This window comes from Carassius auratus, unplaced genomic scaffold, assembly GCF_003368295.1.
Source record: "Carassius auratus strain Wakin unplaced genomic scaffold, ASM336829v1 scaf_tig00021678, whole genome shotgun sequence".
Classification (NCBI taxonomy): domain Eukaryota; kingdom Metazoa; phylum Chordata; class Actinopteri; order Cypriniformes; family Cyprinidae; genus Carassius; species Carassius auratus.
The window spans coordinates 60,215-73,980 of record NW_020525127.1 but is presented as its reverse complement, the minus strand read 5'-3'; the positions used below and the strand labels follow the sequence as shown (position 1 = coordinate 73,980).

Below are 13,766 nucleotides of genomic sequence, written 5' to 3'. Positions count from 1 at the left end.
ATTAAGCATGCCCATGCAACAGGTGCATACACTTACTTGTGCGCACATTGTTAATTACATGTATTTTGATTGTTTTTGTAGCCAAATTGATAAGGAACACAAAAAACTATTAAACTAAAAAATTACACCTGCCTATCTGTTTGACTGACAGTTTTAAGTACTGAAATAGCATTGACTTGTAATAAAACATGTTCAACATTAAAATTTAATTTTAAAAGTAGCTTAGATGTAGCAAGCTACTGGTGATGTAGCTTAGCTTGCTACATTTCGCAGGGGGGTAGCTTCAGTGTAGTGAAGCTTCATTTACTGTAGAGTAACTGGTAGCTTAGCTCACTACATTTTCCAAGTAGCTTGCCCAACACTGCATGTAGTTCACTTCGTCTGCATTTGCTGATTTCGTGAAAACACAGGGAATATAGCACATAAAGGCCTGTGTTTATCACACTCAGGAAAATGGGGCCATCAAATGGTTCAACAGGGTGCTTAAAGAGTGTCTTCAAGCAGCTGAAGTGGTGCATTAGCCCTGGAAATCTGCAGTCCTGACCATGCTGAAGAGCTAACAACACCCCATGCTGCAATGGGTGAGCCCTCTTTTCTGGTCTTGAGAGGCCGACCTATGAGAACAAATTTGAATGTTCTTCTGCCTGTGGATACCCCTGATTAATTTGCTCAGGTCAGAGCTCGTGTGACACAATTAAACAAAAGAAAACAATACACAGATCGTAAAAGAGGATCTACATTTCTCAATGTTGTGGTTGGAAATAAGGTGAGAGTGACAGAGCCTTTTCATGTGAAAAAAGGAGAAGCCCATTTTACTGATCCGTTGGCAGTAAAACAACAAACAGGTCCAAATTTTTCATCTTAAGTGATGGGAAAAGATGGAATTTAGAGTTGACTTCAGATAGGGGCTTGATAGAGATGCCCACCTTTGTGGTCTAAAGACTATGTGTTGGAGTAATTTGTCTGAAGAGAAAGAAATAAGTCAGACCAAGAAGATATGTAAAGGGTGTAGGCAGATCACTGCCCTATTTAAATAATAATAATAATGTGAATATACACTGAATCCTGAAATGTTTGATGAATGTTATTCTGTGTAATGTTAAAAGGAAAAAAAGTGTGCTAGAATCTTTCATTATGCTCCACTGAAATAAACTGTTGCTTGAATGCATAAGAGGTCATTTGAGTATGCTTATTTGAGATAAGTTGATGTTTGAGTAAAGACTTGAATAAGGTAACAATTATAAAAGAGTAGTAATTCTGTTTGAGTAACGGGGGAAATGCTGTGTTGAGAAGCATACAATATTTGATAATTGCTAAATATAAAACATTAATGTGGAACTGCACCACTAGGGGCTCTAGTGAGGAATTTTGTTTAGTAATGGGATGAAGAAGAATAAAGTTGAGAATGTGAGTTGTACATTGTGTGGAGTATGTTCTTTTAAAGTGTGAAAACACCACACAATCAACCAATCAGAATTTAGGGATAACTTTACAGAAAATATCTGTTTTAGGCTTATGATCGAGGTAAGGTGCTTCTACACCCTTGTTAATCAGCTATCATTTCACACTGATTTTAGAAATAAATTATGGGTAGGGTTAGGTTTTGGGGTAGGGATTGTGTCTGTATTCTTGAACAGTAATGTTGATCCAGGACCAACAAAACATCTTGGCAAAATCACAGCGACCGTCGTAATGCAGGCTTAAGTTTTAGAATACAACATGTTTAGTCACCCAACTGACAAGAATCAACTAGTGCTGATGTCGAAAAACACACTGCAAAAACTATGCTAACAGATTCTTACTGATGGCTTGGTGTGTCACAGCCATAATTCAAGACTCCAAAACAGACATTATTGAGGACGAATATAGCTCAGAATTTATTTATTATGTTTGTGTGGTTTACACTCAGTGTGTCTCATTAACACAAGCTCCATAACATCATTGACTCAGATTACACCTGGTTTATTTTTTTCTGTGCATACAGCACATGCAACTTCACCCATGTCAAAATTTATGATATCAGATGTCTTAAAAGTAATGTTTCTGATTTCTGCCAAGTTTTGGTACATCACTAATGACTTATCAAAAGAAACTTGTTGTGTTGCTGTGTGGATGAGCACTGACAGAAATGCATTCTCACTGGTTGCATGTACTGTATGCCAACCACTGATGAAAGTCAACATTGTGCAATCGATTATGCAGAATACCCCACTACATGTATGTGTTGCATAGGTTATACAGGCTAATACTAATGCAATCAGTTTGAATCAGAACAGACCCCTGCATGTATTACACCTCCAGTTACCATTAAGATTTTAGTACTTTCAGTTCAGTTTAATGCATATTTTAATACGGAAATCTATTCAGCACAGTACATATATTATTTAATCTAGGCCTAATATATGCTGAGATTTATTTCTAATGAAATGGGGGGGATATTGTAATTTAAGTGGGACTGTCAATGTAACAACACAGACAACTTGCAGAAGGGCTACGGAAGTGGGTAAGGTAAACTAGGCATTAATGTGTTGATGTAGAGGTGTATACCACAGTGTGACAAAAAAATAAAATAATAATAATAATAATAGCTTCATGGTTTCTTCTGCTATTTATGGAGCTAGGGAGAAATTTTGAGGTCTAAAACGTAACTGCTATTTTTATTTCAAAAGATCAAATAAACTTTGTATCCTCATATCACAACCCTTTTAATCATACTAATAATAACCATACCGTAAAATCCTGGCTGTTTTGCTGGAGAATATCTGCAGGAATTCTCTCCCAGGTCAGAGCGAAGAGGACTAGGCCTTTCTAGACTCTCCTCATCCTCACTCACAGGGTTCTGTGGATATATGTCAGGGGAAATGCAGCAATTTTCAAGTCTGATGCCTGAAATACCTTCGCTCAGATCTTCAATGTGGGCTCTACAGTCTCTCTGAAGGTGTCTTCCTGAACTCTGAGGCAAGTAGAGACTGGGCAAGCCAACAGGGCTCTCTCTGTGTTGGGAATCACTTATGGAAAGTTTGGTGAGGTGACTGCCCCTTAAATCTTTAGGAGTATACCCATGGCAACCCTCTAGGTAATCCAATCTACTTACATCAGGAACACACATCTTTTGGCTGAATATATCATTTTTTCTTCTGTCTTTAAGGGTGTGTGTTTGGCACTGCTGGCACACAGGCCAGACCAGATTGAGAGAGGACAATGTCATAGACTCATCAGTCTCTACAGGCATACTACGATGTGGACAGCAGTCTGAGAAAACAAAACAAGAGAGAGAGGTTTGTGGTTGGTGCATTATGGACAAACAATAATGATGTCTATACCGTTAGATTGATTCAGTCAAAGGGGTCATATGATGTTGCTTAATATAACATTATTTTGTGTATTTGGTTTAATGCGATGGGTTTATGCGGTTTAAGGTGAAAAACATTTCCACATACAGTACATTACTGTACAGTATGCTATGCCCCACCTTTCTGAAACGCTGCAATTTTTAAAAAGCTGGTCTGAAAATCTGTCTGAAAAGCGAGGTGTATGCTGATTGGCCAGCTATCCAGTGCACTGTGATCAGCTGAATACCTCAAGCGTGTGATAGAAATTACCATACCTTACAATACTGTGACGCAGTGTCCCGGTGCAATGACAAGGCATTTGTTGCATGCAGTGGGGACATAATTACTGATTGTAATAACTTATACGGTCTTTTTACGAATTGTGTTGCGTATACCGCAGCATAAAAAAATAAAAAATATGTCTGCATTTGTGATTGAAGAAACAACAAGTTCTACTCTACACTGCTCAAAACTTGTGTTTGAATCGATGGCAAATTTTTAAAATATGAACACGTTCTTACAGACTGTGAGTCAGAATCTAGGCTATCCTTGCAAAGTTGGAGTCGCTACACTTCATAGTAACACAAACAACATTGTAGGCTACTCTCCCAGGAAACATTCTTCCATAAAAAGTAGTGCACACACTCAAATATTTGGGTTGAACTGTTCTGGAACAGTGTTGTAAATAAAACTTAACCACTGATTTCTAGTTGTGTCCTCTTTTGGAAGGAGACTGACATTAATCGGGGACAATCCGTCCAATGGCCAAACTTCAGAAGGAGTGAGTCTAGACCCCAGGAGAGGGGAGATCAAAGGACTCGAGTCTTAGGATAGCATCTTGATCACCGTTTAGCACAAGCTTCTTCTGACTCAGCGCACCATGGAGGACTGACTGGCCACCGAGAGGGGTGCGGTAAGGCCACCATGACTGCCACATAGACCTTCAGGGTGGAGTGGGTCAACCCTGCGGAGAGCCTGCAGGAACTCCAGCACTGTACCAACCGGGCAGTTAACTTGGACGAGGTGGCGGTCTCCACACCAAGAAGTGAAAAGCCTCCACTTCAAGGCATCAGTTTCCTCATTGAGGGAGCTCTGGATTGGCAAACAGTCTCAACAACCTTGGTTAAGAGACCGGAAGCTAAGAGTTGACACCTCAGAGACCACACCTACAGCCTCTAAGCTTCAGGCGGGGGCACACCCTCCGAATGAGAGAGGAGATCTCTCCTGACGGGAACCTCCCATGGAGTGCCGTCAAAAAGATGAAATGCCATTTCGGATGGCGGCCACTCCACAGACCCAGGGTGGGGTGGCCACTCATGACCGAACCCCAGCCGGTGAGGGATGTGTCTGTCGCTAGCATTACGCAATGACAAGGAGCTCCCAGCACCAAGCCCTGAGACAAGAACCAAGGTTTTCTCCACATTTCTAAAGGCACGTAGGCACCGCCGCGTGACCTTTAGCATGTCAAATGGGTTTCCCCTCAGAGAGAACCCCTTGGTCTTGAGCCACCACTGTAGGGGTCTCATGTACAGCAGGCCAATAGTATTCACGTTGGACACAGCTGCCATCAGACCCAGCAATCTCAGAGACTGCTTGACAGTGAGTGGTCATCCTTCTCTCACTCTCGCGACTGCATTGAGGATCGACTTGATCCGAGCAGGTGACATACGTGCCCTCTGGGATTTGGGTCCCACTTTATATTAAGTGGCCTTAACTACTATGTACTTACATCAAAAAATAAATACAATGTACTTATTGTGTTCATATTGTATTGCAACTTTTTTTGCTGCTATTAAGGTGGGAAACAGGCTAGGTTAGGGACAGATTTGGTGGTATGGGTAAGTTTAAGGGTGTGTTAAGGTGTAAGGGATGGGTCAACCTGTAATTATACACGTAATTACAGAAATTAATTACAGATGTAATTATGTGCAGATATTTTTCAAATATAAGTACAATGTAAAAACATGTATGTACGCAATAAGTGCATTGTACCAAATTAATAATTAAAATGTAACTACATAGTAGTTAAGGCCACTTAATATAAAGTGGGTCCGGGATTTGGTCGAATCCCAAACCACACCCAGATAAGTGGTTCTTTGTACTGGAGAAAGCACACTTTTCTTGGTGTTAAGTCTTAACCCCAGCTCTCTCATGTGAGCGAGAATGAAACCTAGATGCCGAACTATCGTCTGCTCTGATTGAGCTAATATCAACCAATCGTCAATGTGGACATGAGTCATGAAAGTGTGGGGTGAGAATGCAAGGCCAGTGGAAGATCCATATTGGTAGGCTTTACCCCCAAAAGCAAACTTTAGGAACTTCCAATGAAGAAGGATGGAGATAAGTGCATAATTATGATTGTGACACACCAGTCCAAGCGTGCTGATCTTCAGTCCCCTGACTGAGCACTTCAAAAAGCACAGATCTAAAACAGGACACAACACCTCATCCTTCCTCGGAAAAGTGAAGTACCAGCTGTAGGACCTGGACTCTGCAACCCAAGGAGGGACCACCTTGATGGCCTCCATCCTCAGAGAGAGTCTACTTCTGTTCCATTACCAGAGCCTGCTTAGGGCCCACCAGAACTGAGAGCCACTAGCTCGGTGCCCTGAAGCAGCGGACCAGCAGGGGACGACCGTACTAGCTGCACTAGAGACCTCCATAGAGGTAGCGAGCCTCAGCCTTTTTCCTGGCTGTAACTGAGTAAAGCTCTCGCCGGAGATTGCTGCAACCTGGAACACTGGCAGGGTTGGCAGAATGATCTCCTGATCTCCTGATCTAGTGAACATGTGTGGAGATTGGATGAGCCGTCTCCAATCCATTCACCAAGTGTGATTCCCGCTATCGCGTTCGCGCCGTGCCTCAGCAAATTGCATGCACGTACACACTCCTCGGAGCGTGCCCAGCAAGAGCGGAGCGATTAACAGCGTGAAAAGCAAAATCAGCCCCCCAAGGGCCGACTGCGCAAGCTCCAATCCTAATTTATGCTGCTTATTATAATACAAGGCATAATATACTTGTGTAACTGATGTTTGTGCAACTGGTGCTTGTGCAACTGGCGAGCTCAGCTACGCCTTCCACATCAATCTCCTCAGAGAAAGACAGGCAGTGCATTGCGCCATCTCACCGGTGAGAAAGTACCGCAAACGCGGGCTTCCAAACCCCGAGAGTGGGCGCCGGATCTGGTGGTTAAGGAAGAAGATAGGGACTTGCCCGTCTACATTCCTTCCAGCGGATCTGAAAGCGAAACCCGCGAGCACACCCAACGCTCCGCCTTGGCGAAAGCGGGGCTGGCACCATGAGAAATGCCAGTGAAAGCTCCCTCCTCAAAGAGAGCCTTCTGAGAGTGAAGCAAAACACTCACATTGCAGCCGTCAACTCTTTTTTTCAGCTTGCATATTAATGTAGTATTTATAGACCAATTCAGGTGTTTGCAAATGGTGATACATTTTTTGTGGGTGGAACCTATCTGGTCGCAGAAAATGAGAGCCATGGAATAAAATAAAGATAATTTTTTTAATTCTTAAATTTTTCTCACAATTCCAAGTTTATATTTCATAGTTCTGATCAGAACTCGTCAATCCTTTTTTTTTCTCCCTTGACTCAGAACCATGAGTTTATATATAATCCAGACTTTTTTCCCCTCATAATTGAAAAACTCACAATTGCTGAGTTAAATTCAGTTTCGAAATAGGAGATATAAACTTGCATTTGCAAGAATTTTGCTTCTCTGCTTGGCTTGTGAATAGATCATTTTAAGCTGTCCTGGGAAAGTTTTCAGTCCAGTGATCCAGGAAGCAAATGCATTCAAACAATCCAACCAAAACAGTGCTAATCAGGGTTTCCACAGGGTCTTCAAAAGTCTTAAATGTAGTTGTATCAAATTAAAGTCCTTGAAAAGTCTTAAAATTTTACAAGAAATCTTAAGTATGATTTCAAGAGGTCTTAAATTTTGGGACGGAAAGACCAGAATTGCGATATGGCTGAATTAGATGATTAAACTTCAAAAGCCTAAAGTTATGATTTCATTGAATAAACTTGAGTGCTGCACATTCAAAGTCATGTGCTGCTGCTTTGTGTTCTGTCATTATTGGGGAAACGGTTATATTTCTACCAAACGCTCCACCTGCTGGCAGAGAATTAATGAGCATTTACAATACAACTGTTGTTTTGTTCAGAGTTCAGAACAATGCGAAAATCGACCCATGTTTTTACCCTGCAAACATGCAGAGCTTTAAATGTGACCTGGTAGATTGATAAGAAGACAATACATTATAAAAATCTAAACAGGGTTGTGAAATATGTATAGTCTGTGATAATATTGTAATTGTAGTTTTAATGATGTGCGATTTGATATTAGGAGTTGCCTATATCACGAAAAGCACTAGGTTAGACTAGTGTACGTTCGCGCATTTAGAGTGCGTTCTTTCACTGCATGCATTAATCAATCTATTAAAATGCGTTTAGAATTATCACATAATTTAAAATAGGTGGAAGAACATTATTTATATAATTTCATGTAGTTAATATCACATGAAGAGGGACGTTTTTTTTTTCTCCAAAAGCAAGCATGATTACGAATGATATATTGGATTTATACAGCAGTTAAATAAACAAGTAGTTAAAATATTAAGAGATTACGTTTTAGACACCATATTTCCTGTATTTGCTCTATTTTTCTCCAACAAAAAAATTGTTACAAAAACACCCACAGCGCCGTTTTATGTCTCTGAACAACAGGACGCTGTTTTGTTCCCGAATGAACCGTTAAATGATTCGGTTCAATCGTAACAACTCACTTATTAAGAGTGACTTATTGCCACCTACTGGCAGTTTTAATTTCACACTTCAGGTATCTTTTCATTCTTCTGTTGCATTTTTAAATGCATGAGAGATTCAAACCGACTATAAAATATTGCACCAGGCAAAACTTTGGTATTGGACGACATCCTATTACAAAGCCCAGTCAAGGGTGAGGGCAAAGACATTGACACTCATTCAGATGTTGATATATTACACCGGATGCGGATGGAATGCGGGCAAGTCCATCAAAGCTCAGAAGCCATCAGGACATACACAGCTGCTGAGTTATTATATCCAGTCAGTATGGCCCAGCAGCAACTGTCGCAAGAATGTTTTTCTTATCTTCCTATAAACTGTAGTGTAAATATATTAATTCAATAAGCATAATTTAAATCAAAGCCATTAAATACAGTGTATTAAATGACTGTATTAATTGGCTTTGATTTGATTTATTTACAAATACACACACACACACACACGTACATTATATATATATATATATATATATATATATATATATATATATATATATATATATATATATATATGTATGTATGTATGTATGTATGTATGTATGTGTGTGTGTGTGTGTGTGTGTGTGTGTGTATATTTATATTGCCTTTCGTTTCTTGCACAATGAACAACAATGGATTATTCTACCTTTGATCAAATGTGTTTAATTCTTCTGTACTTTTCTCAACCGGTTTAATAGTTGCAATCATTATTATTTGGAATATATTTTATATCATTAACCAGTAGTTGGAGCAAAATATCTATAATTAACTTGTAGACTACAGTGAATTCTGTAAATGTTGTTAAGGGAGCATAAAACTTCAAATTACTTCAAACAGGGCTGCCAGCTTTTGAGTTCAGCCTGGAGTGAGAATTAATCAGGATTAATTAACAAGCCTACGATTAAGTACACCATCAGCAAAAGTTTTGAATAGTACATTTTTTATGTTTTTTTAAAGATTATTCTTCTGCTCACCAAGCCTGCATTTATTTGATCCAAAATACAATAAAAGCAGTAATAATTTGAAACTGGTCTATTTTTACAACTTCAAATAACTGCATTGTATTTGAATATATATTAAAATGTAATTTAATCCTGTGATTTCAAAGCTGATTTGTTTTTTTATTTATTTATTTATTTTTTTCACTATTCTTTTAATGAATAAAGAGATCCAAAGATCAGGATTTATCTGAGCTTTTGTAACATGATTCACCATAGCATTTAAAAGCTTGGAGTCAGTATTTTTATTATATATATATATATATATATATATATATATATATATATATATATATATATATATATATATATATATATATATATATATATATATGTATGTATGTATGTATGTATGTATTTAATCATACATTTTTAATTATAAATTAATACTTTTATTTAACATGGACGTTTTAATTTAAATTGATCAAAAGTTATGATAAAGACATTTCTGCGTGTCTTCCCTTGGTTGAAACACTGCTCGAGTGATTACATGACACTATACATTCAGTAAGCTGTCGTGTATGTTTCAGCCTGGATCTGATGTTCATGCTAATAAAAATGCACTCCTGCTTTGCTTGAACTTGAGGCACAGCGGGAGTGCGCATGATCCGTCAGGCTACTAAATTCTTAATACATTTTTAATTTGAATGCAGAGACTGTGTTTTCTACTCTGTTGTGGCCGTCAACTCGTTGTCTGTGTCCTCTCTGCTCTGCGACTTTTTTTACTCCGTAGAAAATGAACCTGTATCGCGAGAGCGCGCACACGAGAGGCTGGAATTAGCCCGATGTGGAACACCAGACCAGACGCGTCGCATCCTTGAGTTCGCTTCAGTACGATTCAACAAAGTATGATTCAACAAAGAAAATAATATTGTAGCATAGTTATTATTGGGGTGGCACCTGGCTCCAATGTAAATGCGACAACTGAATAAAAGCAAAATCAGTTGAGGAACACTACATGCAGGTATTATTGCTCCCCAAACCAAAATGTATGTTTTTCAATTGTAAAATTGAGCCCACTTTAACCATAAATTCCCCAAACCTGGAACATTTTCTTTACCTGGAAATGATTCCATCGCTTTTCCTGTATTCCCAGATTCAAATTGCGATATCTGATGGAAATAACACAAAATAACTCAATACCTCAGGAAGTTAAGAGAGAAAACAACAAGGTGTTTTAAGAAGAAGAAGACGAAGAAGAAGAAAAAGACGAAGTAGATAACATATGAGGCCTTTTGTGAGGCCGTTCACCTTTCTTTACGAAACATTCCCACTCATCAAAGATAGCAAAAATACAGCCTAATCTAAAGTTCCATGCAGCAGTAACAACAACAACAAAACGTTTAAAGAGATTAAATGTTTTAAGTTTAAATATAAGCATACATGTTTCTTTCTGTTCCTTACCTGTTCTGAGCCTGTCTCTTCCTGTAAAGCTGTAAACAGCGGCACACCTGCTTTCGGTTTGTTCAGGAAACATTCTGTCCTGGGCAAATAAGGGAAAGTCCACGTTCTCTTTATGCAAATAATGCGGAGCGAAAAGTCTGAGCCATCCAATCAAGATATAGAACAACGGGATCTGTTATGTAATATTCAGCTCCTGTGACAAACTGTTCCAGTGAGTGGAGTAAACATGAAAACTAATTTTAACACATTTGATGTTTTTATTTGTTTTTATAATATTATTTTTTTTATAATAATAATAATAATAATAATAATAATAATAATAATAATAATAATATATATATATATATATATATATATATATATATATATATATATATATATATATATATATATATATATATATATATATAATTATTATTATTATTATTAAATATATATTATGATTATTATATTAATAGATGTTGTTACTAGGTAAATTCGTTGTCCTTAAATGTAAGTGAGCATTAGACGCTGTGTACTAGTCAAGTCACCTTTATTAAGTTGGCTTGAGAAAGCCAACTTACTGAAATCCTATTTAAACTTATTATTAAGTTGGCTTGAGAAAGCCAACTTACTGAAATCCTATTTAAACTTCTTCTTCTTATTATTATTTTTCTGTCCGCAAAATTTTTGGGCACTAACTCCTCCTAGACCGTTCAAGCTACATACTCCAAACTCGGGTCAGACCTTCATACTGTTCTGACTTGGTGTGCTATATCTTTTCAGACTGGTTTGAGTTACGGTTTTCTTAAAAATAATATTAAAATGTCATAAAAATCCAATAGACTTCAATTGACAGGATGTTCAGATGACCCAAGCTCCAAATCCCATTAGACTCAATCAAGCTTTGATGCTAATCAATTTAAACTCATTCAAACTCATCTATCTATCTATCTATCTATCTATCTATCTATCTATCTATCTATCTATCTATCTATCCTAATAATATGCTAATCATGCTAAAATCATGCTGGTAACATGCTAGTCGCATGCTAGTCATGCTAGAAACATGCTAATCATGCTAGAAACATGCTAGCAACATGCTAGTCGCATGTTAGTCATGCTAGAAACATGCTAGCAACATGATAATCATGTTAGAAACATGCTAGCAACATGCTAGTCGAATGCTAGTAATGCTAGAAACATGCTAACAACATGTTAATCATGCTAAAATCATGCTAGCAACCTGGTTATCAAACTAGCAACTTGCTAGTCGCATGCTAGTAATGCTATAAACAAGCTTGCAACATGCTAATCATGGTAAAATCATGCTAGCAACATGCTAGAAACATGGTAGCAAAATGCTAATCATGCTAGCAATATGCTAGTCGCATGCTAATAATGCTAGAAACATGTTAACAACATGCTAGTCGCATGCTAGTCATGCTAGAAACATGTTAGCAACATGGTAGCAACATGGTAATCATGGTAAAATCATGCTACCAACATGCAAGTCGCATGCTAGGCATGCTTGAAACATGCTAACAACATGATAATCATGTTAGAAAAATGCTAGCAACATGCTAATCATACTAAAATCATGCTAGCAACATGCTAGTCGAATGTTAGTAATGCTAGAAACATGTTAACAAGATGTTAATCATGCTAAAATCATGCTAGCAACCTGCTTATCAAACTAGCAACTTGCTAGTCGCATGCTAGTAATGCTAGAAACAAGCTTGCAAAATGCTAATCATGCTAGCAACATGCTAGTCTCATGCTAATAATGCTAGAAACAAGTTAACAACATGCTAGTCGCATGCTAGTCATGCTAGAAACATGTTAGCAACATGGTAGCAACATGGTAATCATGGTAAAATCATGCTACCAAATCATGCTATCCTAATAATATGCTAATCATGCTAAAATCATGCTGGTAACATGCTAGTCGCATGCTAGTCATGCTAGAAACATGCTAATCATGCTAGAAACATGCTAGCAACATGCTAGTCGCATGTTAGTCATGCTAGAAAAATGCTAGCAACATGATAATCATGTTAGAAACATGCTAGCAACATTCTAGTCGAATGCTAGTAATGCTAGAAACATGCTAACAACATGTTAATCATGCTAAAATCATGCTAGCAACCTGCTTATCAAACTAGCAACTTGCTAGTCGCATGCTAGTAATGCTATAAACAAGCTTGCAACATGCTAATCATGGTAAAATCATGCTAGCAACATGCTAGAAACATGGTAGTAAAATGCTAATCACGCTAGCAATATGCTAGTCGCATGCTAATAATGCTAGAAACATGTTAACAACATGCTAGTCGCATGCTAGTCATGCTAGAAACATGTTAGCAACATGGTAGCAACATGGTAATCATGGTAAAATCATGCTACCAACATGCAAGTCGCATGCTAGGCATGCTTGAAACATGCTAACAACATGATAATCATGTTAGAAAAATGCTAGCAACATGCTAATCATACTAAAATCATGCTAGCAACATGCTAGTCGAATGTTAGTAATGCTAGAAACATGTTAACAACATGTTAATCATGCTAAAATCATGCTAGCAACCTGCTTATCAAACTAGCAACTTGCTAATCGCATGCTTGTAATGCTAGAAACATGCTAGCAAAATGCTAATCATGCTAGCAACATGCTAGTCTCATGCTAATAATGCTAGAAACATGTTAACAACATGCTAGTCGCATGCTAGTCATGCTAGAAACATGTTAGCAACATGGTAGCAACATGGTAATCATGGTAAAATCATGTTACCAACATGCAAGTCGCATGCTAGGCATGCTAGAAACATGCTAACAACATGCTAATCATGCTAGCAACATGCTAACAACATGCTAGAAACATGCTAGCAACATGCTAGTTGCATGCTAATCATGCTAGAAACATGCTAGCATCATGCTAATCATGCTAAAATCATGCTAGCAAAATGCTAGTCGCATGCTAGTCATGCTAGAAACATGTTGACAACATGTTAATCATGTTAAACATGCTAGAGACATGCTAGTGACATGTTAGCAACATGCTAATCATGGTAAAATCATGCTAGCAACATGCTAGTCACATGCTAGTCATGCTAGCAACATGCTGGTCACATGCTAATCATGCTAGAAACATGTTAACAGCATGCTAGCAACATGTTAATCATGCTAGAAACATGGTAGCAACATGCTAGTCACATGGTAGAAACATGCTAGCAACA

General features: G+C 38.1%; 1 long non-coding RNA gene across 1 annotated transcript; it reads right to left on the bottom strand.

Annotated features, from left to right (window-relative positions):
* Positions 1–328: 328 nt before the first annotated feature.
* On the bottom strand, positions 329–10,646 carry LOC113077139 (uncharacterized). Its single transcript, XR_003281258.1, has 3 exons — positions 10,552–10,646; positions 10,208–10,259; positions 329–3,252 (listed from the first exon to the last, which is right to left on the bottom strand). It is a non-coding gene; the product is annotated as an uncharacterized LOC113077139 (long non-coding RNA).
* Between the last annotated feature and the right edge of the window lie 3,120 nt (positions 10,647–13,766).